The 26,335-nt window shown below is 40.1% G+C and overlaps 1 protein-coding gene and 1 long non-coding RNA gene across 2 annotated transcripts in view; one reads left to right on the forward strand and one right to left on the reverse strand.

The window, feature by feature from the left end:
• The window catches only part of LOC136844279 (uncharacterized), a 28,178-nt gene extending 2,655 nt beyond the window's left edge, over window positions 1-25,523 (forward strand). The window contains exons 2-5 of the long non-coding RNA XR_010854803.1: window positions 3,549-3,704; window positions 3,983-4,159; window positions 14,517-14,590; window positions 25,167-25,523. This is a non-coding gene — a long non-coding RNA (uncharacterized lncRNA). The remainder of the gene's footprint in view (window positions 1-3,548; window positions 3,705-3,982; window positions 4,160-14,516; window positions 14,591-25,166) is intronic.
• Window positions 1-26,335, reverse strand: part of LOC136843853 (inversin-like) — a 649,403-nt gene that overhangs the window by 553,399 nt on the left and 69,669 nt on the right. The gene's annotated exons all lie outside the window — the stretch shown is intronic.

Below are 26,335 nucleotides of genomic sequence, written 5' to 3' on the forward strand. Positions count from 1 at the left end.
CCTCTTCTATATTCATTCAAAAAGTTTTATTAATAAACTATACTAAATACTAGATTAGCTTGTCTTGGGCCATCTTGCTTGTTTCTGTTCATGTTTTTTAAGTTGGCCTTGACAGGTCAAAAGTTGGCCGATAGCCCCTGGGCAAAATTAGATGTTGGTAGGCTAATTGGATGCAGTAGTTTTGTAGCATGACCCCAGAAAAACTGTTATATATTTCTAAGTAAAAAGCTCTGGACGGTCTATTACCTTGGAAATTGATTTTTCCTATACTTTTAGTGTTGCTGATGAAGGAGGTGGTGTCGTTTACTGTTGGTCAATTATTATTAACCTCATATCTACCCAACATGGTTGGGAACCCCTTGGGAACGCAGGGTTTTGGAAATGTTTGGAGAAAGACCAGACCCATTTTGTTATTATGGAACGGTTCTGTGCATTTGCAAGTCATTAGGGATTCAAATGTTTAAGAAGGGATTGGCTAAGGAAACCTATTATAAAAGGAACTATACTAATCTAATGTACTCTGACCCAACATAACCTAACTTAGCAGGACTTGTTACTTAGCTGGCCCTCCCCCCATAAAGGAAACCACTTTTTACCAAAAGCTCCCCTACGACACTGTGCATGCGCGATAGCATTCCAGGATGGCCAACATACAACTTCTGAGGTTAGTTACAGGTTAATTACAGTAACCAACAAAAATAATGGTAAATTCTTGATCAGCAACCAAAATACTATAGGAAAAATCAATTTCCAAAGTAGTACCTGATGTGGAACTCTTGTTTAGTTCTGCCAAAATATCAGTTTGCATTATCAGTACTGGTAAAATATATATAGAACACGTCAGAGAAAATGAATTTGAAATATTTGGTGAGAAATTAAATTAGGGCCTATATAATTATCTTTTGTTAAAAAAAATTACTTGATTGATATAAATTAGGTTCTGCTAGGCTAATTGACTGAAACAGCCACAGAAACCTAGACCACTGGTTGGTGAGTCTTGGCAATCCTGCTATGACTTAATTAATTTTTAAGAATAACTGCACTAGACCTGTAGGCTAATTTGCAAAGACGATGTATTCTTAGAGGAGAGCTAGAGTTTCCTGAAGTGAATTGATTCGCAAATATTGAAAACTAAGAAAATTAAATTTTATTTATTTGGTGATTTGAGTGTTTTACCGTAGGGTGTGGCAATTATGATATTGGAAGGTTATAGGAGTTCAATATTCTAACAACACAGATCCCTGCTCAGTCAAAGTTACCAACAGTGCATCACCCACTCATGTATTTCTTGTACTGTATTTATACAATGTAATCAGCAAGTTGTGCTGGTGAGTGCCAGAAAGTGAGGTTGTACACTAAATGGATCAGTAAATTCATTCAACCCTATAGCTATTAGAGCAAAGTTTTGTGAGCCTCTTTGTCATGTAATGACTGGTAGTAAATAATAACTTCCAGAGAACATTTCAAAGTGGAACATAAAAGTGATGTTTTTAGCTTCTGCAGGTTGCTGATTGGCTAAAAATTGACCTACCCCTCATATAACCAACATTTAGAGGACTACAAAGATAGTTTTAACCTAACCTAACTTAGGAGGCTGGGGCTTACCTATCCAGGGAGGTTGGATCCCCCAATGTATCCTAACCTTATCCAGGAGGTTGGGTCCTTTTCTACCCTTGAGGTTTTGCCCTTCTGGACCCTAACTAACCTAACTTGGGGGCACCAGGGCCCTATCTAACCCTCCACCTAGCCTAACCTAGTGGAATGGTCCTTACCACACTGGGATGGAGAACCTCCAGGAACCCCCTACCTAACCAAACTGGGTGCTGGAGCCTTATCTGACTTTCGGGTCTTGCCTCCTTAGACACCTCACCTAAGGGCACTGTAAATTAAAATAATAGGGTTGCAACTTAATAATAAGCATATTAAGGAAACTTAATAGAGCAGCATACAAACTCCAGCATAGAGTTGTGGTATCATAGTAATAATGAATGAGAAAACAAATGGTTAAATTTCATTTATACTGTGATTTGAATGTCTTACATTAAATGACAAAGGACTATGGACTATGGAAGGTTAAATTTCTTGTATTGTAGTTGTTCAGCATTCTTCAGACCAAAATCTCTGGCTGGTAAGAAATCACCCACAGCATATCACAACTTTTAAACTCACTCGCTTATTTCATCCACTGATATTTTATTATGCAGTCAGAGTTATGCAAGTTGTATGCTAGAACTCTGGGCATGTGTGCTAACTTTATAAGTAAATCTGCTCGACTTAAGTTACCTTACAATGAACGGTGTTGCCATGTAGGATATGTCTGTACTGTACTTCTCCTTACTTCATAGCTTTTAGAGTAAAACTTTTGTGTGGCTCACTGTCTGATGTAACCATTGGTTGTAAAGAATAACTGTAGAGAATAGTTGAAAGTGGAACACTTGAATGAAATACTGCAGGTTACTAGCAGCTTAAAAGCAAATCAGTCATATTTCAATAGGGATGAATCCTAATACAACATTCCCAGAACCTAACTTATCCTAGGGTGCAGGGCCCTGACCTGGCTTCCCCTCTTCACCCCCGTGACACATCATGTGTGGCTGAATGGGGAGTGCATAACTACTCTAGTATTACCTGAAATATATACTAATAAAATTTTTACAAATGCAAACTGGGTTTGATTTGATGTTGCAACACTATCAGTGACAACACACTAAATCTTAAAAGCTACAGAAATCAAACCTTCAGCTAAAACTTGGAAAGAAATTTATTTACATGGCTGGAATATAAAATTTTATAAGCTGATACAGGGCAGCAGGGGAGGAATGTGGCTTGGCTGTTGTTTGAGTAAGTTCTGGGAGCACAGTTCCTGTCATAACAAGAACAGTTGGCATGGTTTTTGCAGGTCACCCTCAATCACTTGTCATCCTTGAGCACTCAAGAATTATTCTTCAGGTAGCTTGCCTCCTCCCATAGGTAACAGGAAACATTATTATCCAGAAAGAATTGGAGAAAAGTCCTGGAATGACCAGAAGGAAACACATTCAACACTGCCATAAAAGCAACAGCTTTAAACTTTGTCTAGGCAAAGAAGCAAGTAGCTCATTACTGTAATTGGTAGACTTTGGTGTTTGGTTTCCAATGTTACTGCCTCCACTTACTTTAGTTTACATCACTCGGGATGTGAAAGATTGGCTGTTAGTTTAGGTTTGCAATACTATTGATGCTTTTGCCTTATGAGCTCTGCAACAGTAGTTAGGTTTATCTACCAAAAGTCTTGCACTCAAACCCATTTTATTTAAAGTCTGCATGGCATGTATACAGTATTAAGTTTCTTAGGCTATCTTTGTTTTGTGGAATATTTTAATTGGGTGGCATATTTGTTACATGATTGTTTTTTAATTACCATTCATATTTTTCTTTGTAAACCTGTATCATGTTACTAGTGTGTTTATTTCAAGTGATTAGATAGGTGGGGTTAATGTATGTTGATACAAATTGCTTGTGATCCCTTGCATTTTCCATTTCTTAATATTTTGTGTATTTGGTTGCAGGTTCTACAGATGTTTCAGAACAGTTGACAGTAGTGGGGACTGAATGCCATCTCTGTCAAGGGAACATCCACACTTCATTTAAGAGGGTTGAAGCTCCAAGAACAGTCAACCTATTCACCAACCAGTCTTACTGATATGCTACTACTGATTTCAGAGGTGATAATTTGTCTGTTGTAAGGAATTAACTTTCATTTTAAATTATTTTGATTAGCTAATATTTGCTTCACCATGTATTGCTCGTATATATAATTTTTAAAAGGTGTTTGGTAATGTACGTATAATTTTGGTAATTTTTCAGTTTCTGTTAGTACCCCAGAATGTTATACTAATGACTACAAATGTAGCAAGTAGTGTACATGACTACATATTTATCCTTATTAAATGTTGTGCAGTACTCTGTTGCTATGTTGGTTAATTAAAGAGTATCCTTTCAGACAGATCAAGAGATGGACTTATGCTACCATTGCACAAGAACTGAAGCTGTAAATCAAGATGCTTGTACAAGATCTGAAGTTGTAATTCATTAAGGTCATTACAAGGCCTGAAGCTATAATGCACTGTAATGTTTGGAATCATCGACTCTTGCATTCCATTACCTGTATATACTGTAGGTGAGTGAGAGATTCTTTGAAAATAACCCTTAGTATGGTACAGTATTAGGAAAAACATCTTAATTTCCATTAGTAAGGGAAAACTGAACTATAGTCCATGTGAAGACTTGCAAAAGATTATCATTTTGGTACAGTACTGGATATTAAGCACAGGATTTTAGTTTTCTGGATTGTAGGGTGTGTCATAAAGAATGAGTGGTAAGAATTAAGCTCAATGCTTTTTAAAAGGATGTCTGTGGCTGGAGAACATATATAATGACAAGCATAGTTTTGTGCTTGTTACCAAGAACTTAGGTTTTTTGAAAATTAACGAATGAAACAAAGGTATTACAAAAAGGTGAAAAATGTTTTTTGTGGATGGTGATACCGTATCGATAAAGGGAACAGTGAACTCACAGAAATAACAAGTGTAAATTTAAATTGCCATAGTGTGCTGTAATCCTGTTCGGTTTATTGTTGACATTGACGTGAAATTCAGTTATGTAAAAACTGCAATTTAAAAGTAAAGTACAGGGCTGATTGAGTGATATTGCAAATTATGTGGGATGGTGTTTCAGAAGAATAGGTATAGAAACTTCCCAAAGGTATACATAAATCATGCTGTGGTTTTAAAGTCCTGTAGATCCTAATTTTACTGTTAAGCTTCTTGAACATTAGTTTAATGCAGTTGTACCTAGATTAAATGACTGAATAACTCCTTCAAGTATTGCTGCTCATAGTGTTCATGCTCTGTCATGTTGCTTTAGCAGAATCAGATGGTTGTATTGTTTCCTGATCAGTGATCATTATGCTGGCAAGATCCAAGGAGTCTGTGAGTTGCCATTGGCTACCTGGCTTGCCAGATAAAATAGTAAGGATAGTGGGGATGCTTGCACACTTGATTAGTTTTTGGGATCATATAGTGACCCCATTTCAATGCTACCACAGATGATACTAGGAGCTTATGGTCTACTGTCAAAGTACAGTTCAAACTACCATTGCTTTATCTCATTGATTGCATCACCCAAAGTTATTTCAAATGAGTGAAAAGATTTATTGCAGATACTGTACTTCAAGTTACATGGGTGCAAATAGTGCTCAAGTATCTTGAATAAGCTTTTTCAGTAAAGCTCTTGGTTACCAAGGATCAAGGTTGTATGACTAGAAATCCTTGTTATAAGCATTTCATATATGGAGTAACAGAATGATTTGTTCAGATAAACAACATATGTAGATGGCTGGAGTTGCTTAAACTACTAATATACAGTTTTGTTCATGAACTTACCTGTCAGATATATATATAGCTGTATTCTCATTCCGACAGAATTCCAAAACTCTTTCACTGTACATAATACAGGCTGTTCAGGTGGTTAATACCCATTCCTGCCGCTGGGAATGCGGGATTGAATCACAAACCATTCCCATTTTCTATTCAGATTTTCTCTGTCGCCGATACTGTCAACAACTGTTTTAAGTACCTCCGTTCTTTGGATTTCGTAAACTATCGTTATTTTCCACTTAAGTATTCTATTTGACTTTTGGTTTTTGTCTTTGGATTGTGGATTGGCATAAGCTTTTTATGGAATTTGCTTTTGATTGCTCTTTGGATGATGTCTGGATCTAGTTATGCTAGCTTCAGAGTATGTTGTGTGAATGAGTTTAAGGTGAAAGCTACCGAAAGTTTCAGTAGATCCTCAACTTTATATGCATGAGTGTAGGGGACAGCAGGTTGCTTGATAAATGATCGCTTACTTTGCCTCCCACCCTGCTAATTTATTAGTTCAGATTTCATTCTCGAACTAATAGTGCTCCTTTTTGCATCTGGAAGATGGCTAACAAAATATTATCTATTGACCATGGTGCTTAGATTGTCTAGCGAGTCAACGATAATAAAGAAGAAACAATAGTAACGCTGGGTCAGTCAAAGTGCACGTCAATGGTACGGACTCGTATTTTACTGACTTTACGCTGAAGAAGGATATGTCCAATAAAGTTTTCGTAACTATGTTGTTTAACAAAATCAAACACTTATGGAGTTATTAAAGGAAATGTAGGTTTGTTTTGGAGAACTAGACAGGACGTTTGTTTCAATTTGCTGCCTCTCAGTAAAAAAGTAAAACAAACGCCTTGCAAGTTCAAAAATAGCACGTGTAACGTTAAAGATGCCATAATTTACTCAGGTCGGTATCAAACATTAGTTTTAGTCAGGTGAGGAGATAACCTACCATAATTTTAGTTAAAACGACAAGAATAGGTTTTATCTTTTGAGACTGATTTAAATCTACCGCCTAAATCCCCTGTATTGCCCAGCCAAATTCTAGTACTGCAAATAGGCTAAAACGGGAGTCTGAGACTTCCCAGAACTGGTAGCCTATTTCACAATATATTGACTGGGGGCCTTTCTGTCAAGCATGCTTCGTCTCCCAATCGTGCTCAAAAAAGCTGGATTTAGCCATCGTGAATATCTGCTTTAGCGTAAATGCTCCAGTTTGTTCAGCTATCCTGGCAGATATCTGTAGCTGCTCGTCAGGGGGCCTCCTCTGCTGCCGTGCAGGGGCCAGGTGGCTGGACCACCAGCGTGACGTGGGCATCAGCAACTATCCCACTCTTCTGAGCTTCTCGTCTAGAACTACTGTCGCTGCCGTGGAGGACGCTCGGCTGGACCGCCATCGTGACGCTCCGCAAGCAGCAAACCTGGACGCTTCTGTATCTTTTGTTCAGGACACTTCTACGCTGCCGATAGGACGCTCGGCTGGACCCACCATCGTGGAGCTCCGAAGAGCAGCTATCCTGGGCCCCAAAACTGTAGCTGCTCGTCATTGGCGCGCCCTCGCTGCTGTGCAGGGCGCTTTGGATGGACTGTCGGGAGGAAGCCTGCTTTGGTTGCTCAGTGACGCTTCAGAGCAATCAAAGTCTGGTGGAATCTAGATGATCCCATCTGCGTGTTGGACCACAAGGCCATATGTTTCTCCCATTGAAGAGGAGAAGTCTCTTGTGAGTCGGAGCCTGCAGTCCTTGAGCAGCCTCCCCTTCCTCGTCTACGGACTACCAGGTGTTAGCCGGCCTTTCTTAAGGACTTGTTTGGCGACAAGTTTCAAACCCTTGTCCAAAAACTCTCTCCTCCTTCGCAGTTTGCTTCGTCCTGGACGAGGAGAGCGCTTGGGTTTGTCAAGATGACTTCGTCTCTGGCGGCACAGAAGGCCTTCAAGAAGGTTAACACCTGGATGGAGGAAGGAAGACCCAAGACAAGACTTCTTTTGCCCTGCCTCCGTCCAAGCTGAGCGAGAAGGCAGGTATGTGGTAAGGACACTGAGGAGCGTCGGCTCAAGAGTTCCTTAACGTTGTCCCAGGGAGACTTCTCAAATCTTGGTCGACGCGCCTGGAATGGTCCCTATGTCGGCTGCCAAAGTGTCCTGGACTATGTCGGAGACGGATCACCATTTGAAAGGACTGTTTCGAACCATGGAGGTCTTCAATTTCCTGGACTGGTGTTTGGGGCTCTGACAGGATTAGGGTCCCGACTCGATGCCTGGGGAGCTGTCCAGCGTGTTGAACTGCATGGACAAGGCAGTCAGGGATGGCTCGGAAGAACTGGCTTTTCTTTTTGTAAGAAACATAGGGCCTCTTGAAGAAGAGGGCCTTGTAACCTATAATCTTGCTGATCCTATGGCCCTACCAGCCAGCTGGCCATACCAGTTAAAAACCGCTTCTCGTGCGATCAGCGAAGTTAAGCAACGTTGGGTCTGGTCAGTACAAATGGGTGACCGCCTGGGAACACCAGATGCCTTTAGCGTCTACATCTTTTGCAAAGTCAGTTTCTCCGTTGCAGAGGGCTTTGCTGTTCTCCTCCGTTTTCGAGCCATCTCTTCCCCAGTCCTTGTTCAAGGATCTCTCCTCCAGCTTGAAGGAGGCCACTCAAGACCTCTTGGCCCACTCGTCAAGACGCCCTTCAGTCCCTTTGATGTCGTTGTCGGGTCAGACCTCCAGGAAGTAGAAGCCCTTTCGTGGAGGAGCTTCTTCCTCGAGATCTTCTCCCGAAAAATGAGGTCTTTTCAGGACTGGGGCCCGCCTAAACCTTGGGGCAGGAAGTGATTTGCAGCGCCTCCAGACACCTGTAGGAGCCAGGCTTCTTTCGTTTGTGAGCAGCCTGGAGAGCAAGAGGGCAGACACCTGGTCCCTTGAAGTTATCGAGAGAGGATACAAGATCCCTTTCTCGACTCACCACTTCTGTGCACGTCCACCCAGGGATCTGTCGTCCTCATTCCATCAAGAGAAGCAACAGATCCTTTTCGAGCTATTAGAGCAAATGCTCGAGAAAGAGCTGTGGAGCAAGTCCTGGAGCTGGACTCCCAGGATTCTACAACCGACTGTTCCTAGTTCCGAAGCAGTCGGGAGGATTGAGACTAGTCCTTGATGTCAGTAGACTGAACCGCTTCATGGTGAAGGAGAAGTTCACGATGGAGACGTCCCAGTCTGTTTTAGGAGCATTAAGACCAGGAGATTCGATGGTCGCTCTGGACTTACAGGACGCTTACTTTCACGTTCCCATACATCCCCATTCAAGGAAGTATTTGAGGTTTGTACTAGGGGACGAGTGTTTCAATGCAGAGCTCTTTTTCGACCCCTAAGCACAGCTCCCATGATCTTCACGATTATCATGAGAAATGTGGCGAGATGGCTTCACTTGGCGGGTATTCAAGAATCTCGCTTTACCTGGCCGATTGGCTCATCCGAGCCTCTTCACAGTCAAGGTGTCTGGAGGACCTGAATGCGAATTTAGAGTTGACAAAGTCCCTAGGACTTCTAGTGAACGAAAGAAAAGTCCCATCTGATCCCGAGCAGTCCATCGTCTATCTGGGGATTCAGATGGTTTCAGTGGTTTTCAAGCTTTTTCCATCCCAGGAACGTCAGTAGCAATGCTTAGAAAAAGTCTCATCCTTCCTAGGGAAGGAAATATGCTCGGTGAGGGAATGGACTGAGTTTGCTGGGGACCATTTCCTCTCTGGAGAAGTTTGTTTCCCTGGGAAGACTTCATCTCAGGCACCTCCAGTTTTTCCTGGCGGAAAACTGAATAGACAAGGAGAATCTAGGAGACCTGAAGATCTCTCCCGTTTTCAAGATTCACCTGAGGTCTGGCTCGACCCCCCGAGGTTGGCAGAAGGGGTTTCTCTATGCCCTCAGAGCCCCGACCTGGTGTTGTTTTCCTACGCTCCCAGGGAGGGATGGGGAGCAACACTAGGAGGAGAGAAAGTGTCAGGCACCTGGAGAGGGGAACAGGTGTCCTGGCACATCAATCTCAAGGAATGGACTGCGATCCTGCTGGCCCTTCAATCCTTCGAGCCAAGTGTCAGGCCGAGTCGTTTGTAAATTCAGACAACTCCACAGCCCTGGCACCTCAAGAAACAGGGAGGAACTCGTTCCGGTCCCTGTTCGCCCTGGCGAAGGAGATCCTGCTTTGGGCCCATGGCAGGATCACGCATCCTTGCAAGGTTCATTGCAGGAGTGGAGAATATCCATAGCGGACCTTCTCGGTCGAAACAGCGGAACTTCTACCGACTGAGTGGACCCTTCACGAGGAAGTATGTCAGGAGCTGTGGAGGTTATGGGGACGTCCTTGGTAGATCTGCTCAGGCAGCCCCATTTCGAAAGGTACCTCAAAACTTCCCCGATCTGAGTCTAACTGCATTCAGACTATCAGCCGACAACAAGGATCTTCACGATCTCTTGAGATCCTTTGAGACTGTCAAGGTACCTCATTCCAGGACGCCTCCTGGAACCTGGATGTCGTCCTAAATTTTTATGACTCAAATACCTTCTAGCCTCTTTCTCTGGATCGTTTCTCAAGAATGTGACAAGGAAGGTTTTTTTCTCTAACTGCTCTGGCTACAGATCTCTGAAGAGAGTTAGTGAACTTCAGGCTAACAATAATCATGTAGGTTTTAGAGGCCATAATGCAGTATGTTCTCTAAGCCGTATGTTCTTGAAAACAGAGAACCCGTCTGGCCCTTGGCCCAGGACCTTCGAGATTAAGGTATGACAAATTCTCAGACATGAACCAGAAAGAGTCATGTGTCCTGTCAGGGCTCTCAAATTTTATTTGCAGAAGACTCGGGAAAGTCGAGGTCCTTCGGACAGTCTGTGGTGCTCTGTCAAGAGGCCGGATTTGCCTCTTTCTAAGAATGCACTGGCGTTCTTTTTAGAAGCACCATTTTAGACGCACTTTCCATTAAGGCGTTCAAGACAGTGACAAGAGTCTTTTGAAGTTAAGGCTCACGAAAGTTAGAGCCATTGCAACCTCAGTGGCTTTCCAGAAGAACATGTCCCTTTGCGATCTTCTGGGTACCACCTTCTGTACAAAGCCCTTTCTTTAGGAGGGTTGCTTCACAAAACTTGTGGACGTTCAAGACGACATCCCTGACTGCTATTGTCCAGGACAAGACGTTCACTCCAGATCGGCCCCATAACACTTCTAGGCCTGGACCTCTGTCGGACTCCCAGGACCAGGGAGAGGGCAAAGTTAAAAACCCACAGGAGGGTTACGGGGGCTTCCACCGATCTGGCGACCTCAGAAAGGACCTGTTGTCGCTTCTGCAGACACAGTGTTGCGGGAGGGAGCGATACTCATCCTATCCTTTAGAGGTTAGGAAAATATTTTAATCTTGATTTTGTTTTTTTTTACGTCAGATCGGTCCAATTTCGCTCTCCCGGCCTGGACCTCTGTCAGACTCCCAGGACCAGGGAGAGGGCATGTCGAGAGCCAAAAGAAGATTTTCCTTGAGGCTTCCCCGATCTTCCATCCCTTTGCAGGACCTGTTGAGAGCTCTTCAGGTGGTTGGTCGTTGCTCCTTTTGCCCTCACAGTATGGCCTTATGATCTAACTCCCATTGTGGTCATGCCCCAGAAGGACAGATCATCTAGAACTCACCAGCTATGCTAGGTCACTACCTTGCTGGAGACTCTAGTAAAGCAGAAGCAGGCTTGGGTGACAGTAATCACTGAAGTCAGCTATGCTAACAAAGGCCTGGACCTCTGTCGGACTCCCAGGACCAGGAGAGTCATGGGCTCGAAAGCTGTAAGTTGGTTTGGGGACTTCCCACCGATCTGGCGTCCCTTCGGCAGGTCCTGTTGATGCTCTCGGTCAGGTGGTTGGTCGTTGCTCCTTTTGCTCTCACAGTATGGTCTTATGATCTAGTCCCATTGTGGTCATGCCCCGTGGACAGATCATCTAGAACTCACCAGCTATATAGGTCACTACCTTGCTGGAGACTGTAGTAAAGCAGAAGCAGGCTTGGGATGACTGTAATCACGAAGTCAGCTATGCTAACAAGTAAGAAACCAAGAGCGTCAATCGCCTACATATATTTGTTTCCTAAATCCTATTCTGTCTCTTCCCACCTCCAATGGTGGGATTCAGCTATATATATATCTGACAGGTAAGTTACATGAACAAAATGATATTTTAATGATAAAATAAAGTTTGTTCATACTTACCTGGCAGATATATATAATCATAGTGCCCACCCTCCTCCCCTCAGGAGACAGTGGCACTAGAAAATCTGAATAGAAAATGGGAATGGTTCCTGATACCGCCTCCCAGCGGCGGGAATGGGTATTAACCACCTGGCCCACTGATCTTTTAACTGGTTTTGGAATTCTGTCGGACTTTGGAGAATACAGCTATATATATCTCCAGCAGTAAGTATGAACAAACTTTATTTTATCATTAAAATATCATATTTGGAATGGTTTGGTTTTGATAAAAGATGGTGATGATAATAGTAAGCAGAGTTCTCCTTCAGGTAGGGTAGTCATATCTGAAAAGGTATTTCAATATCTGTATAGCATAATGCAGGCTGTTCAGTGGTCCTCCTACATTTTACTACTACTATTAAAGCGGCACAAGGATTGAAGTACAAAGGCAGAAAAGTCATGTTAAAAAAGTAATACTTCAGAGGAGAAAACTGCTGATGGTGCAGTTGTTCAGTTATATTGATAATGTTCCATTTAAGCTAGATGATTTGGAGGTAATTACTGTATCAGTTATTTAAAGCCAAATTTGGAACAAGTACAAATGTATGTTAAAAGGTTCCCCCAGTTATCTTTAAAGAAGTTTTTATAAGAAAACAGGTTGGCCATGATGGTGTTCGTTAGGGCTTTTGTTAAGAAATAGGTTTTTGTTTCTTTGGAAACTATTCATTTCTGGTATAAAGATTGTTATGTTGATACATTCCATTTAACTTGCTGAAAGGTACCTTTGACCCCACTGTGAAGGACAGCAGAGGTGGCATTGTGATCATGGTACTGTTTTTGACTAAGACGCCGCCCATAATACAGTCTTTTTCTTGCTAAACCTGAACTTTTGCAAATCTCTTTGTGATTGAAGGCAGTTTCATTGTGATGTGGATATGTTGACCATGGTTGCCTGTTGTCTAGTGAAGGAACTAATGCATAATTATAAGCTTATAACAAAGTAGAGCCGGCTGTACAGGTATTGTTCTGCCAAAAGCCTTTGGTATGGTAGATGAATATTTTACTGACTTTAGGTTTTTGATTGCTGTGCTGCTGTTGCTAGTATGTTATTTAAGAAACCAGACAGGTAGGCTCATCCAAAATCAGACTGCCTAGTTCTGATTGTTACTACTGATAGGTTTATAAGACAGGGTAATTTTGTTTCCCTTTTTGTTGAGTCTCAGATAGTAGAGTAAAAACTAAATATAATAATAAGACATCTTGTCAGGGCATGTAAGTGAAAATAAAACTGCACTAAAGAGATGATTTTCTATCCTGTTTTGGTTGTCTTTCAGTCAAAAACCAAAATTTATATAAAGATGTTTATTGAGTAAAACCTTAGTTCCTTTTATGACAACAATAGTGAAAACTACAGTAAAATCCCGTATTCGTTGGGGATGCCTACTGAACCCCACCCCCAAATAGCTAAAATCCGCAACCACTTGAAACCCCTCTAAAAACACTTAGAACTGCCTCTTTTGATAGTTTAAACACAAAAAAAATCTAAAAATGCTTATACCTGTCAGAATTTTAATAGTTTTATCAGTGAAAGTGCATTTAGCCAGTGAAAAATACCGTGAATGGGCAAATTTTTTGTGAATAATGGGTATATATGTTCCACAGAGAAATCCGCGAATAGGTGAGTCCGCGAATCGTGAGACCGCGAATATTGGGGGTTTACTGTAGTTTATTTTGTTTTCATTGTCTTTCAGGAAGTCAAAATATGAGATATTTAGGTTTACCAGCATAATCCAACAATCTTATTTCAGCTGATAGAGAGTTGCTTGCTTATTTTAAGACAATTACCTAAGTGAAAGGAGGTACTGTACTGTATTGGCATATAATAAAATTAATTTGCCTCGGTGAAAACAAGGGTTTTTTTTCAATGAAGCACTGATATTATATTCCAGAATTTTATCTGACTTATGTGCAGACAGTATTGCCTATGATATTTTCTGTGTATTTCCTTGGTCGAAAAACATGAACCTTGCAAGGACTTACCCTTTCATGGATTCAGCCTAGCAAGGACTTACCCTTTCATGGATTCAGCCCTTTTATTTTACGGATTCCAAGTTATTGTCAAGACATATAAGCATTTTCTTAGAAGATATTTGGGTTTGCTCACTCTGATTTGTAACTTGAAGTAAATGCTTGTAGCTATAGGTGACATCTTGTTGATTTGTAACTATTGTGATAATGGTATTACTGTATTGATTTAGTTTACTTATTTGAGCAAATATATTTTTGTAATTAGGATATTTTGCCATTTTTGTTTTTCATTAGATTTTTTGAATGCTTATAATATTAAGTGTTCTATTGAGGCTTTTAATAAGCTTTATTATCTTGCAAATGATTCATAACACTGTTAACCATTTTGTCTGCTAACATAAAAGTTTGGGTTTAGTTAGCTCCAGAGTTGTGAACTCTGTGGTTCTTGATAGTCCCATGTGGGATGAGGTGGCTGTGTCCCACCACAGGCACATCATTTACTCCTTAGGTCAACAGAGCCATCATAGTCTTTTCATGTAACATCCCCAAGTTGTTTTCCCCTTTCTGGTTAGTCCTGAAAAAGCTAAAATATTTTCAAGTTTCGAAAACATAACATCAGTCAACAGTCTTAGGGAGGCACACTTTATTTAAGTTTACCTTAAAGTCTCCTCAGCCAAGTACTGTACTTTAGAGAATAGATTCTGAACTTTTAATGAAGCTCTCTCTCTCTCTCTCTCTCTCTCTCTCTCTCTCTCTCTCTCTCTCTCTCTCTCTCTCTCTCTCTCTCTCTCTCTCTCATATCAAAATAGTTATACAGCAGTATGTTGAGTAAGTAAATTTAACTGTAAACATAAGAATGATTTTTTTTTTTAACTTTCAGGTAAACAAGTGCATCTTGAGAGTCTTCTGGTCTGGTCTTCAGCAAATACTGGCAAGGAAACCTTGAGAAACCAAGTAAGGGGTCATAATAATAATGTAGGAACTACAACATTTAACCTCATAACCTCTTAACACCCTTGTATGTTAACCTCATAACCTCTTAACACCCTTGTATGAACTTTATATTTTATGGTGGATGGGTAGATTTAAAACATTTTCATTGGAATTTCTATGGGTCTGAATATTTCTTTGGCTGTAGTTTTTTTCTGGAATTGATGGTGGTATGTGTACAAAAAATAAGTGAAGTTAAAGTGCACTTGAAAAGATTGATGTTAAATCTTGATGCAGTAGTAAAGTAATAAGTACAGTCGTTGAAGAGGCACTCCTTTTCCTGACCCTTGTTGGAATAGATATTAATGCTTAAATATTGATGAAATAGGGTTATCACCTTTTCCTAAGTATGGGTTTCAAAAACTACTCAAGTATGTCAACTTGGGGAGATTTAGCAAATACTATTGAATCACAATATGTAGTTTTCTCGAGTGGTTAGATTTTTGCAAAAATTTTTAATAATTGTATATTTGTTTAAGAACTATCATCATAAGTTGAACAATCGAATTGTCTGTGGATGTACTGACTGTACTGTATTTAAGTGCTACACATTCAGGTAAAAGATAATAATGAACAAGTAATGTTATTTTACTTACATAACATTTGTCATTTAATGTGTAAAGTGAAGGATAAAGTTAGTCACCTGACCATAATACTACTGTAATGCAAACGATGAAACTTGATGCCTAAAATCTAATACAAAACCAAATGGTTTAATTCTGGTCATTGTCTCTGGACAGTTGAGATGGCTTAGTGCAAACTTTGATTAGCTTTATACAGTAAAGTCAAACATGTTTCTGCAAGCAGAATGGAATAAAGGATTCTTAAAAAGGGGTTCTGAGGAAGGTGTTTACTAAGGTCTAGAGAATACAAGATCTTCTCACGCACAGGATTAACGAGGGTAAGGAGATGGGAGTTAAGAAACGTGACATCACACGGTCTACTTGCTTTCTCCTCTGCCCAAGCTCTGTGCAAATGGGAAAACTGTTCTCCTGTTTCCTTGTTGACTCTTTTTAATATTAAATTTTATGATTCATTCTTTTAGAAAAATAAAGCACAAGTTGACCATATTCATTTCTATACATATATTCATCCAAATAATTACAACTGGAATTTAAAAATGAAAAAACATTTTTCACTGTGATAACTCACATTCAAATACACATATACGAGTACATGTATACATAAGGTTAACAATTGTGACCAACTTTTTCGTTATGTTTGCAGTGAAGACTTTCTATTGAAAGGCACTCCAGAACTGAATAAATCAAACCACTTATCAGCAAGGCAAATGAACTGGCACTCTCCAAGTGCCTATCCACAATCAGACCTTTTTCTCCAAAGTGTTTGAGATTTTTGTGAGTGGCAGAGTAACTGTAACGCTAATTTCACTGTCATACCCTCCATACCTGTAACACTTGAATGCTTTTCAAATAGTTTATGAGTTGTCATTAGAGCACTCTTACTTTTCTTAATTAGTTTTCTGACTCAATGTGAGCAGTCCTACAGTCTGATAACCTAGATCCATGGTCTAAGAAGGTGAAGTGTTTTGATGTGTTTTATCAAGTGAGGAGCATTGGCAAATACATGTATTTCCCTGCAATAATCCACAGGATTAGCAATGTTGGATTAGTTTCACCATTGCCTATTGAATTCCATAACCTTATATTTGTTGCCCCAAGTCATTAACCATACCAACAATAGGAAATCCAGCTCTCGCTCTCTTAATGGTGAATTCAAATAGGAGAATTTTAGTTACTGTATATCGGTGTCGAAATTATAATGAATAAGCTGTTTCCAAGGTCTGACTTTTACACATTGCACTTTTGATCTAGGTTCATATAAAGCGTCTGTGCCTTTATCATAACTCTATCTTTTTGCGACACTACACTTGTCGTCCATAGGAAATCTATGAAGAATTAGATCCCCATTTTTTTCTTATTTTCAAAGTACCCATTTACTGCACAAGAGTTGGCTCATATCACTTAAACTGTCTGAGTTGCAGCAAGAAAGAGAAACATATAAGGCCACTATTACGGACAATGTCAATACCAAATATGTGGAAGCAAGGCCTACACTGTTTGTTTGTAAATGAACTGATCAGTCAAATATCACCAAGGACCGTGAGCAGACCGCATGACGTCACAACCTCTACCCGTGCATTAGATCCCAATTTTGGGTCAGCTGTGAGAAGACCTTGTATTCTCTAGACCTTGGTATTTACAACATATAAATTCCTAAAATCTTCCAAAATACTAAATGATCTGATGTGCAAATGAGAGAAGCTGGTGAAATATAAAAGGATTAAATAGTGGCTAGTTAGTTGTATGATGTCAGTAGTCACCTCCCATTCAAAATAAAAAATATTTACATGCATGACTTTGCTGTATACTACTCACTGTCAAACGAGACATGCTGAATATGTTATCAATTATGTTGTGGCAAAAATAGAGCTGGCCATAACAGTAAGTTTCAATTGTTCATAGAAAAACCACAGAAGTTATGTTTCAAAAATGTAAAGTGGAAAAAATTACCTGTGATTAAATGTTAGGGATCATATCCACCTTAGGTCCTTGTACTTCATCTCTCTCTTATTTATCTTGTTATCTTGCTGTCCAATCACTCCAATTCCTACTTTCAGTGTCTTAAGTGCTGAATGGCTGAAAGTGCCCTGGTGCTTAGCTTGGCAGCCTAAATTTCATAAAAGAAAAAGTTAAACACTTAAACTGGAAAATCCATATAGTTCATATAAAAGCCAAATGCATTAAATTTGATGAAATCAGTTATCTTGCACAGATTGGAGAACTGATAGACAAGCCTTAACAATGTTGTACAAAGCAACTTACTTATGTTTTAGACAAGGGCAGCTTTGGAGACAACTTTGAAAAGTGGATCCAGTTCATAATGAGACTGAATGAATATGGAAGCTTTTAAAACTCCACAAAATTCATTGTGAATGAGTAGTAATGTGCATTGCAGTACCTGCGCAGTAAAAATACAGGCAAGCGATTCACCAACAAAAGACATTGTTTAAAGAGGTTTAATCACTCTCTACCTTTCCCAATCAAACCCGATAAACACTACAATAGAAATCCCTCTTGGTTGAATAGTGTGTAAGATACAAACTTGTACACACTTTAAATATCTAAAAGCTATACATACCCCAGATAATCTGTTAACAACATGAAACAATGTGTAAGACTTACGTAAAGGTACACTGTAGTAATACTGAGGTATCCAAATTATCGGGCATGGGATTTTGCAGCCATCTCACGTATAAAAACAAATGTTTTCCTTGCCTAACAGTATTTCTGTTTTCATGGAAGAATTAGGTGCAATAGGATCATCCATTTATATTATTAAAGATATGCCATTACAAAGCTTTGTAATTTTCAACTGGTCGAAAAGTGTTCTAGAAACACTTTGAAATTGTAATCTCAAAAATACCCTTGCTCAAGAAATTAAAGTATCACTGCAAATTTTTTAATATGAAAATATAAAGATATGTTGGGTTCATGCCCATGCACTCATTACAGGAAGTGAAGCCAATAAAGCAGCCTTAGCTGCAACTGCTATGATAACACCAAGATATTCTTTTAGTAATTATATAACATCTCAAAACCCTATGATAAGAAATTGTGGATTTTATGTAATTATAAACCTGCTACAGCGGTAACAAATTAAAAAGGTCAAGCCAGATTTTGGAACAAGGAAATCATGCGAGAAAGGATGACTTGCACAAGTAATTTTGACACATCTTGGAAATGGTCACTTGCATTTAACCCATGGGTGTTTGATGAATTACCTGCATGATTTAATTCCTATATATGTACATGTAAAGTAACACTGACAGACAATTTTTGTAAGAATTTCAAGATATAGTCAACAATCTATGTCAAATTTTGGAAACAAATCGGTTAAATTTTATCAATCTCAATTTTAAAATTTTTAATCTAACGTAATAAAATCGAACATTATTATTAATAGACCAATCCTTCTGGTTGGCCCTGTGAGAGCAGAGTAAATTATCTCAGTGACCTGGATAAACTACTTAGTAATAATGGTAGTCCATGAGATTAACCATTAAATGGTAATATATAGATAAGGTGTTGCAAAAGAAAGCAGTTTTTTCTTTTTTTATTGAGAATTTAGGTGCCAGAGCAAGATTTCTTGAGGTATATCAGTCGTTAACCAAAGTCTGTCATAAAATATCTTTGTGCATTTAAGTTACCTTATGTTTTGTTCATGACACTTACCTGCCAGATATATATAGCTGTATTTCTCCGAAATCCGACAGAATTTCAAAACTCGTGGCTGCAGTGTGGCCAGGTGGTTAGTACTCATTCCCGCCGCTGGGAGGGGAATCGGGAACCATTCCATTTTCTATTCAGATTTTCTCTGTGCCGGTACTGTTAACATCTGTTACAGTACCTCCGCCTCTAGTTTCGTTAACTTGCTTATTCCCAAAAGTATTCTCTTGACTTTTGGTTTTGATTCTTGGACTGTGGATTGGCACACGCTTTTCTGGACTGTTGTGGATTTTGCTTATGACCTCTCTTTAACTATGTCTGGTTCTAGTTCTGCTAGTTTCCGTGTATGTTGTATGAGTGATTGTAAGGTGAGGCTACAGCCGGTGACCCTCACTCAGGTTTGTTTGAGGTGTAGGGGCATGTTTGTCTTATAGATGATCGATGTAAGGAGTGTGAACCTTTATCGGATGCAGGCTGGAAGTCTTACGATTCGTATGTTCGCAAGTTGGGCGTGACAGGGTTAGGAGGTCTTCCTCCAGGAGTGTGTGCAAGAGTCAGGTTATTTCCTCTCCTGATAATCCTAACGTTTGATGTTGCACCTGTCCTGTGGTTTTGCCTTCGGGCCCTGATATTGTGTCTGTGGAGGTTGGCCTGGCGCAGAGATCATGAGTTCTATCCGTCTTTCGAGAACAAGTGACATCTCTCCAAAGTGCTGTGAAGTGTAGTGCTCCCCCAGTGTTGTGGAGGGGGCGTCAGATCGGCCCCATAATGCTTCTAGGCCTGGACACGTGTCAGACTCCCAGGACTCAGGAGAAGGCATGTCGAAAGCCGCAAGAAGGTTACGGGGCTTCCCGATCTGGCGTCCCTTCGGCAGTTCCTGTTAATAAACTTCCCCAGGCTGCAGAGATCGTGCTTCGCGCATTCTCAGGACTGCTTTCGTCCTCGAGCGTCCTCCCCGCGCCAAGATGGAATTCTCGTAAGGACTCTCGTCCTCTCAAGAGGAGTTGTGTTCAAGAGGACGTTTCTCGTCAGTCTTCTTCGTCGGCTAGTTATTTTGAAGCCTTTCCACATGAAAGAAGTCTAGGATTTCGATCTGATGAGGATGTTTGGGCGCCCCAGCACGCTCTATGGAGAGAACTTTTTCTTGCTCTGTGAGGAAGAAGAAGGCGTCCTCGCCCATCGTCTTCCCATAGGATTGTCTCTCCTCCCAGACATGTTTCTTCTCCTTCTAAGAAGATTTTGTTGGAGATGCAGCGACAGTTGTCTTCTCTTATTGCAGAGAAGGACTCTGCTCCTCGTCGTCCAAGGACTTGACTTTTGCCTGTCAAGAGATCAAGGAAGTCTCCTTCTCCTGCTCCGCTTTCGTCGTCTCCTTCTCCTGTGTCATCGCTTGTCCCTGTTAGCTCTCTTGCTCGTCGTGGCGCTCGTCAACAGGGCGCTTCGCATCTTCCGTGGCGCTTCGGTAGCCGCTCTTCCAGGACGCTTCTGTTCAGGGCGCTCGACAGGGCGCTCTTCCGGTTTTTGGCGTGGCGCCCTGTGGCGGCTCTTCAGGGCGCTCTCCGGACGCTCCGCGGGCGTTCGCCGGTTGCTCTTCAGGGCGTTCCGGACATTCTGTTTCATCTGAAAAAGAAGATCCCTTCTTGATTGGACCTCAAGGCCTTCGTTCCCTAAAGTGTTGGGTGACTGAAGTTTGCTTCTCCGGCTGTGGCGGGAGAGGTGTCTGCCGATTCCGGATCCTGCTGAAGTCGAGCTCTCGTCTGCTTCCTCTTCTTCGGATTATCAAGTTTTAACCAGCTTGTAAGGACTTGTTAGGGGACAAGTTTAAACCTTCGACTCCTCTTTCTCCTCCTTCTCAGCTAGCTTCCTCCAAAGCTAGAGAGCTCCTGGGTTTTTGAAGATGACTTCTTCGTTGGCGACCAAGAGGGCTTTCAAGAAAGTCAACATGTGGATGGAGGAACGGAAGTCCCATGGCAAGACCTCTTTCGCTGTGCCTCCGTCTAAGCTTTCAGGCAAGGCTGGTATGTGGTATGAGACGGAGCAGACACTGTGTTGGGAGAAGAAGGCAATACTCATCCCTATCCTTTAGGGGTTAGGTAGTATTTTTAATCTTGTTGTTGTTTATTTCTGGTTGTTGGGTGGCCATTGAGGTGGACATCCCAATTTTTAACCTATGCTAGGTTCTTTTACCTTAGATAGGGCGGTCAGGTGGTTGGTCGTTGCTCCTTCTCCCTCTCTGTATGGTAACATGATCTAGTCCTATTGTGGTCACGCCCCCTTGGACAGGTCATCTGGATCTCTCAGCTTTATAGGTCCCTACCTTGCTGGAGACTCTGGATAAGCAGAAGCAGGCTTGGGTGACAGATAACCTCGAAGTCAGCTATGCTAACAGGTAAGGAACCAAGGCGTCATTCGCCTACATTTATTGTTTCTAAATCCTATTCTGTCTCTTCCACCTCCTACGGTGGGATTCAGCTATATATATATCTGGCAGGTAAAAGTGTCATGAACAAAATGATATTTTAATGATAAAATAAGGTTTGTTCATACTTACTGGCAGATATATACTCTTAGTGCCCTCCCGCCTCCCCTCTTGAGACAGTGGCACTAGAAAATCTGAATAGAAAATGGGAATGGTTCCACGATTCCCGCCTCCCAGCTGTGAGTGCAACTGCCTGGCCACACTGCGTGTGCCCAAATTCTGTCGGATTTCGGAAATACAGCTATATATATATCTGCCAGGTAAGTATGAACAAACCTTATTTTATCATTAAAATATCATTTTGGTGATTGTCTTTTTCTCCCTTGATTATTATATCGTAAAAACGACTGACTAATCTCTTGTTCATCATTTACTTCATATTTAGAAGTATCAAAAAAACTCAGTGAAAAACAGCACGGAATGATTTAGTATCTATCTAGCATACACTGGACAAAATTGCTAATGACAGTCTTAGAGAAAACTTAATACATAAACATGTCCAAAACAGATTCTTTGGAGGAATACTTTGTTTTTATCATTAGTGCAACAGAAGTGTGTGTGTTTCTATGAGCAGCTACTCGAATAGAGGTTCTGTTTCCTTCTTAGTAAAGTAATTAGCATTTCTGAAGTAACGTACCGAAGTTAGTCTCAGTAGTTTGGTTGGTCAGTGCCACAAAGTCAAAAATTCTTTTTTTCAGATGAGAAGGTGGTGGTTATTTGTGGCTGAAGGGCACTCATCATCATTATTAATCATCAAGGGGTTTATGCTGGCTTTTCCTCTATTTGGCTGGAGGCAAAAGGAGTATTTGATTGAATTCCTGTGTCCTTTTCCATGATTTCCTTGGCTTTTCTACACATAGTTCTTTTTGGCACTTAGATATTCACTGCTTTTCTGTCAAGCTGTTTCTCACATCTCGCATGGTCTAAACCATCTCATTTTGTAAGATCTGCCTACTTTAGTCTATGGACATCACTTGTATTTCTGTCTTCCCATTCAGCTTTGGCTCTAAGTCTTAGCTTCATATTGTGGCACCTTTTCAGCTTCTTAATTTTATCTTTGTCAGCACAGTTTTTTTTGCTTATCTGAGTAATACAGGCCTTGTACATCTATGAGAAGTCTTTGTTCTATTTGATAATTGAGTCTATATTTACCAGTTGTTGAGCAGTCATTTTCAAATACATCATTTTCTACTTCATACAGGCTATTGCTTTTTTCTTCTTTACTGTACTTAGTAGGTTTCAAGGTAACAGGTATGTTTTGCCTTTTCCAAGAACAGCCCATAGCTTGTCCATGTTCTGATCTCTTTGGACATCCATGTGACATCTTCCTATATTCAGGTCAAACTACATCAGTGGTCGGCTCTGCTGCAGCTTTTAGCAAATCACCTTTTACTCCATATGGTCTTGGGGGTTTTCCTCTTGCGTGGTTTATGAGAGTACTTTTAACCCTGGTCAGACACTACTATACTGACTAGTTTTGTTTGTTCCACTGCTTTTCCATCTGGTCAGACACTTTACTGAATGGTTTTGTTTATTCCAGTGCTGAGATGAGATTCTGATTAAGTTCTTCCCAACTCCTCCTTTCCATGTTCTCCTCCTGTACTTGTTCTCTGCCGAACTTGGAGGCTCTCTTTGTGACGTCTGTTGACCTTATCACATTTTGATCCATAACCATGTCTGTCTCATTATTCTGTCTTCAATATTGTGTTGTATTCTTTTTTATACTATATTTACTGTTGACCTAATCTTCATATGCTTTGTATCCCTTGCTATTGAATCAGTTCTTAGCACTCCTTGCTGTATTAATCATATCAAACATGTCTCGTCTGGTATAATAGAGCAGTCCTTTTTCGTATAAAACAAGTCCTTTTCAATTCCTCTACTTTTGATGCAATCAGCTCTTGAGTTTCTTACTCATTGGTGTTTTTTCCCAGGTCATTTCTTTCCTTCTATTTCTTAAAATAATGATAGTCAGTTCCTACATGACTACAGTTTTAGAACTCATCTTACTAGTATTCCCTGTTGACTGATGCTTCTACCAATTCATCAGGTAACATCTCAAAGTTATTGCTTTTCCTCTTCTGGTCGTACTGGTTGTGAAGCGTATACTGAGAACATGTGCATCACTATCTTTCTTTAGATCATTCTAATGTTCGTTTTTTCATTTATTTGTCCCACATGTCACATACCATTTTATCTTTGCCCAGTTTGTCAACTGTCTTTTTTGGTGTATATGCCAGGAGAATTTGTTTTTGCATGTCACCACCAATTGATTTCGTGCCATATTCTTTATAGCTTATCTCCCGTTTATAGCAATTGTCCATGTTTAGTTTAACCAGCATCTCTGTTGCTTGTTCCCTTTTTCATAACGGTATTCTCAACTTGAAAGTTCTCACTTTTGAGCTTGCTTTGTATCTATTTGCTCCAATAGTTGTTTGTACCGAGTCCCTACAAAAAAAGTGGAACCAAAAATGAGTCAGTCGGATTGTTATAACAATGGGAGCGTTTTAGGCCATAGTATTTTAAATGCACTGTTCAGTAATAAGTTATTCTGAAGTTGGAACATGTGAAGACAGGTAAGACTATTTTTTTTCAGCTTGATTGCCAAGTACAGTATTGCTGTACTGAAGGAAAGTGGAAACCTTTGGGTTGAGTAGTGTGGAAACTGGGGATTTGCAGTTGAGACATAACCAAAGTATTCATCAAGTTACTCGTTTGGTCAAGTAGTTGTTGAGATTTGTTCTTCACACAACTACAAACTGTATAAGGTCCTAAGTGGGCGAAATTAAAAGTTTAGTGAATATAGTGTGTGAAGTTATTGTATGTTTTCTATAGAATCAAAAGCAAATATGGTTTAATTTATACTATTTCTCTTGGACTGGCTGTGAAGAGGTTTATAGTGGGTATAGCATGCAAAGATATAAGTTTAAATTTTTTACTGGAAATGTTGTTTAGTCATTTACTGGGAACTACCTCCAATATTGGACAGACCTGTGATAGGGCACCCCTAAACTAGTAATATCCTTATGCGATTTTTGTTACTTGTACATTATTAGGTTTAAAATCTATGATATGTGTGTGAATATGATGGACTGCAATGATAGTGTTAGATGGACATTATTGTAGTGTGAGTATGATGGACATTATGTAGAAAGTATATACTTGATATACTACAGTAATCTGGACACTTAGTTTATATTTGAATATGTGGCTGCAATGTTAGAGATGTGTTCATTATGTACTTCATGAGCAGGAGTGTGTTCATCGTACTTCGAAACCAAAGTAGTTAAAAAAGACCTTTAGCATTATTGCATTATGAAAGGAATAACTGTACAATACTTAAGGGAATTGAATACAGTGTGAGAACCGACTCAAATGTTTTTAAGAAGTGTTGTTTGAGAGTCAGGACTTTTGTTATTTACTGCTCAAGGTTCTTGTGTTTTTCACCATGTTAATTTAATAGTCTACAGCTTAATTTTTGAAATGTTCTCAGGCTTAAGTATTGTTTGCTACACCTAAGACTCTGTTACACAATTTTGCATTTTAATTGGTTAGCATAACTTCTCATAATATACCAGGCGGATGAGGTTTGTTAGAGATAAGTTAATTCTGAAAATGTTATGATGCCTTTAATTTTGCATATACAGTACACTGTACTGTAATAAAATATTTAGCATTCAAGTCAAGCCATGTGCCGTTTAAAAATTAATTGAAAAATCCTTTGGTTTATAGTTGGGTAGTAAATTTTGTAATTGCTTCATGTCTTTATTAACTGATGTTTATGGAAAAACAATAACTGTGTATTTTACAGTCTTTCAGATACCTCAGTAGTGCTGCTTGTCATAGAATTCTAGGAGACTGGAACCTCGGGTAATTAAGGAAGACGGGACATTCCTGTGTCTCTGTTCCTGGACAGCAGGCGATATTCAAGGAAGAAGGAAGGACATTCCTACGTTACATTCCTGGACAGCAAGTGATATTCAAGGAAGAAGGAAGGACATTCCTACGTCTCGTTTCTGGACAGCAGGCGATATTCAAGGAAGAAAGGAAGGACATTCCTACATTACATTCCTGGACAGCAGCTGATAATGTTCAAGAAAGATAGAAATAGACTTTCCTACCTTATGTTCCTGGAAAGGAAGGCGATTTTCAAAGAAGGAATGGAGGATATTCTCTGTGTTCACCAAGGAAAGAAAGGAAGGACATTCCATTTTTGGACAGCAGGCGATATTCAAGGCAGAAAGGAAGGATATTTCTATTCTACATCTGTTTCCTGGACTGCAGGCGATATTCAAGGAAGAAAGGAAGGACATTCCTACGTTACGTTCCTGGACAGCATGCTGATGATGTTCAAGGAAGAAAGGAAGACTTTCCTACCTTTTGTTTCTGGACCTTTTCATGTTCCTGGACAGCAGGCAATTTTCCTTATGTTCATGGAAGGAATGGAGGACATACTACTCCATTCTTGTCTATTCCATTCTTGGACAGCAGGTGATATTCAAAGAAGAAAGGAAGGACATTCCTATGTCTGTGTTCAAGTCCTGGATGGCAGGTGATATTCAAGGAAGAAAGGACATTCATACAACAACGTTCCTGGACAGCAGCTGGTGATGTTCAAGTTCCTGAAGAATGATGGAAGGTCTTTATGTTCCTGGACACAGCAAGGATATTCAATTCTTGGACAGGAGAAAGGAAGGATATATTTTCACAGGACATCTATTCTTGAAACTGCAGGAGGAATGAATTAAGAATAAAGGTGATGACAGGATTTAAAGTGCTTGTTGTGTAATGCCTGCTATGTTGAACTCCTTTATCAGGGAAGGTTCTATCAATAATGGTATAACGAATGTTAAAAGGTGGTGTAAAGGTAACTAAATTTCTCATAAGGCAAAACTAGTTTATTTACAAATGTGGTCAAATTGCTGTCACTCATTTTGGTAGTCTTTAAAAATCTCGGTACCCGAGTTATTTTTTAGTCCT

Source organism: Macrobrachium rosenbergii, chromosome 12 (assembly GCF_040412425.1).
Source record: "Macrobrachium rosenbergii isolate ZJJX-2024 chromosome 12, ASM4041242v1, whole genome shotgun sequence".
NCBI classification, from domain to species: Eukaryota; Metazoa; Arthropoda; class Malacostraca; order Decapoda; family Palaemonidae; genus Macrobrachium; species Macrobrachium rosenbergii.